At 36.3% G+C, this 4,090-nt stretch overlaps 1 non-coding gene across 1 annotated transcript; it reads right to left on the bottom strand.

Moving 5' to 3' along the window:
- Positions 1-3,436: 3,436 nt before the first annotated feature.
- TRNAV-UAC (transfer RNA valine (anticodon UAC)) lies at positions 3,437-3,509 on the bottom strand. The gene has a single exon. It is a non-coding gene; the product is annotated as a tRNA-Val (tRNA).
- Positions 3,510-4,090: the final 581 nt, after the last annotated feature.

Below are 4,090 nucleotides of genomic sequence, written 5' to 3'. Positions count from 1 at the left end.
ATATATTAATATATACACTCCGTATATATTAATCCTACACTCCGAGAGTGATGTTAAATTCGGAATTCCAGCTCCATTCGTTCCTGCAAGTTCAAATTGTACCAAATTTAGAACATTTTGGTACATATAAGTACAAATTTCAAAGATTACCTCTATATCCCAATCCTACACTTCGACAATAATCTTATTTCAAAATTTTCGGATTCCAGCTCTATTGGCTCACCCAAATCGAAATTGTACCAAATATAGTCCAGACCCATCCCTTTTTCAAAATTCAAATTGCACCAAATTTAGTACTGTGTAGTACTTTTCGTACACATGAGTATACATTTCCAAATTCACCTGCTTCTCTCCATCCTAGACACCAACAGTGATATCTATATCGAATTTCAGATCTACATATTCAGTAATCTAAATATCAAATTTCATGATTTAATCTCTATCCCTTCACCCAATACCAAATAAAGTATCATTCAGTACTTTTCGTAAAATTAAGGTACACATATCCGAAATCACCTCCATATCTCAATTCCAGATAACAAGAGAGACCTCAGAAAAAATTTAAGGATTTCGGCCCTATCCTTTGACCCAATTCCAAATATAGTACTATTTGGTACTTTTTGTACAATTATAGTAAACATTTCCAAGACCTCCTCTAAATCACCAACCTCAGATACTAATCGTTATTGAAAAATCAGATACCAGGATTTTATTTCCAATCTTGATGTCCATTCCAAATTTCAAATTTTTAGCTCTAACAATTCACATAACACGAAATGGTACCAAATGTAGTAGATTTTAGTAATTTTCATCCACTTATGGTGTGAATTTGCAAAAACCCTTTGGTACATCCATCAGTGATCCTCATTCCAAATTTCAGATTTCTAGGTCTACTAGCTCTATTGGTTCACCCAAATCAGCTCTAAAGGTAGTACAATTTAATATTTTTATACCCTCTACCATAGTATGGAGGGTATATTAAGTTTGTCATTCCGTTTGTAACACCTCGAAATATTCATTTTAGGCCCCACAAATTATATATATTCTTGATCAGCATAAAATTCTATGTCGATATATCGTTGTCCGTCCGTCTATCCGTCTGTGGAAATCACTCTAGCTTCCCAACGAAATAAAGTAGGTTGATAAAATTTTACTCAAATGTGTATTATGCCTGCAGGACTGTTGGTATTGAAAATGAGCCATGTAGGTTCACCTCTTCGTATAGCCCCCATATAACGGTACCCCCGATATTCGGTATTCTGATGATTTTAGCGACATTATTTACCGGAATAGTTTCAAATTTGGTGATTGAAGTTCGTAATAGATACTGCAGCATAAAACAGAAAATGGGCCTTGAAGGTCCACTTCTCTGTATAGCTCCCATATAACGGTACCCCCGATATTCGGTATTCTGATAATTTTAGCGACATTATTTATCGGAATTGTTTCAAATTTGGTATTTGAAGTTCGTAATGGATACTACAGCCTATGACAAAAAATTGTCTGTGCAAGTCCACGTTTTTCAACTCCCATGGTTCCTCGGAATTTTGATGATTTTAGCTACATTATAAACAGATTTTTTTTTCAAGTTTCGCATTTGAAAATTGTAATAGCTTGTGACAAAATTTGCCTATGCAGGTCCACGTCGTCGTACATAGCCTTATATACGGCTACATTCGGTATTTTTAAGATTTTAACAGATTTTTTAACGGTGGAGGATATTCAAAGTTCGGCCCGGCCGTACTTACAGATTTTTTTCTTGTTCGTACATATACCTTTGGTACATCCATCATACAGAATTTCAGAATTCTAGCTCTACAGATAAGGGGCAAAAAGGGTACAATATGTAGTGCCTTTAAGTACTTTCGTACCGTTCTAGTACGAACCTCCACAAACCCAGCATTATCGAACAACTTCGGATCAACAAGAGTGACCCTCACCCGGAATTTCAAGACTCTAGCTACAGCCGTTTCGTATGGGCTTTTATTAATCATTAAGTCCGTCCGTTGTTAATAAAGATAGATAAATAAAATACATATTTTATTTAAAAATATTTATACTTTCCCTCTACCCCTCTAAAAAATACCCTACTCGGTTAACGCACAGCTAACCCCCCACTCAAACCTTCATACATGTATGCATTGCAACTTTTTTTTATCATTATTACTTTAATTACGCTGATTGCATGTCCTGGCCAAAAGTCATAACACGCCGAGTCGCCTGAGTCGCTGTGTGTTTAAAACGTGTAATCAGTTGAACTTTCACCGTTGTCATGTTGCAACACCGTCATCAGCATCCTCATCATCGTTATTATGATCTGTAAAAAATTGAACTGAGTAAAACAATAGCCAACAGATGCGAAAATGTGAAAGCAGAGGACAAGTACAATTTTCATGGAAATTACGAAACGGAGAAAAAAAAACTCAACAAATCTGAGAGTATGGAAATTTAATGCGTGCCGGGGAGAACAAAGAGTCAAGTAGTCATATTCGTGGTCGACAGGTAATGCCATCATGACACCCTCACCTCACCACCACATGGAACCTCGACATTGTGCATTTTTCCCTGCCACACTCCAGCCGCTATCAAAATGACCATGTCGTCCATGAAAATGTCAGCCATTGGCATTATTATGAAAATAATGTCGCACCCGGTCATATAGAACAAATAATGAGACAGTTAGTGTTGTATTCCCACCATCGCTCGGTGTATTTTAGCTGTTATGACAGTCATTGAATTTGTGGATTGTGTGCCTGGCACCAAGTTAACCCCACAACTGCCAGTTAAGGTAGCCAGCCAGCCAGACAGCACAGCATCCAGTCACAGCAGGCCAGCTAGAAGGAATTGGAAATGACCGGGTTGTCGTCCATGCGTTTAACAATATTGTAATTTTCAATTTCATCCTTTACGCAAAGGAAAATATAGTATCCTGTATTGTAATCTTGTTACTCTCCTTTTTTCGCCATAAAGATGGAAGGGGAAACAAGAGCCGTTGTAATTGAACAAACGCTGAATGAGTGTTCCGGATGGATCGTGGTTGGTGGACGCTTGTTGTTTGGCTGTATTTATCTCATAATTATATTTACTCAGTTCGAAGAAGATGCCAGCAAAGAAAACCAAAGGATGTTGGGTGTTAAATCGATAAAGATTGATTGGCTATATTATGAGCGAAAAAAACGGAAGAGATATAGACGGTATTAATATAAAGAAGGAATATCATAGTATTTTAAACGCTAGCCGGATACAAAAGCAATTTTTTTATCTTATAAATTCATTACTGATTTGAAATTGAAGAAAATATTTATAGTGCGGGAAAAATGCAAACATCCATCTTTTTTAAAAACATTTAGACATTTTGACCAAGTAAATCTGCTCTTTAACCATCACAATAACATATTCTGTATAACATTGTTTCCATCCAAAAGGTTAACCCATCTGGTTCCATCCGGGATCGAACCGGAGACCTTCTGCGTGTAAAGCAGACGTGATAACCGCTACACTATGGAACCAATTTGATAAAGCGCTTACTAAAATTTTTCACATTTTATGCGACAATTGCTACATGTAGATATGTTGTGGTTACCCTGATAATACTCATAATTAAACTAGTTCAACATTAGAGTAATTGTCGCACATAAACCTCTTATTTTTTCCAAACATATAAGTAGACTAACTCAAATGGTATGCAATAGAAACCGGTTTAGTAGCATTGCTCTGTCAAGCAATGAGTTATTGTTTATAGGTAAGCGTACACACATATTGTGTTTTGCGTAATGATCTAATCAAATTTGGTTTGAGTGAAAGATAAGAAAGAAATCTTATCAACTCTATAGTCTTCGGCCAAGCAACGGAGCAGGCATAAAAACGTCGGTTTCAGAATAAAATATGTTCCAAAATTCAACTTATTGAAGAAATGGTACTTTTCTTCAATAAGTTGAATTTTAACGACCTCCTTGAAAAGGAGGGTATATTAACTTTGCCATTCCGATTGTAACATCCCTAAAAATTCGTAGTAGACCCCATCATTTTTTATGATCAGCATAAAATTCTACTCCGATTTAACGATCTCCATCTGCCTGTCCGTCTGTCT

This window comes from Musca domestica, unplaced genomic scaffold, assembly GCF_030504385.1.
Source record: "Musca domestica strain aabys unplaced genomic scaffold, Musca_domestica.polishedcontigs.V.1.1 50, whole genome shotgun sequence".
Lineage (NCBI taxonomy): Eukaryota > Metazoa > Arthropoda > Insecta > Diptera > Muscidae > Musca > Musca domestica.
This window is presented reverse-complemented; position numbering and strand designations above follow the sequence as displayed.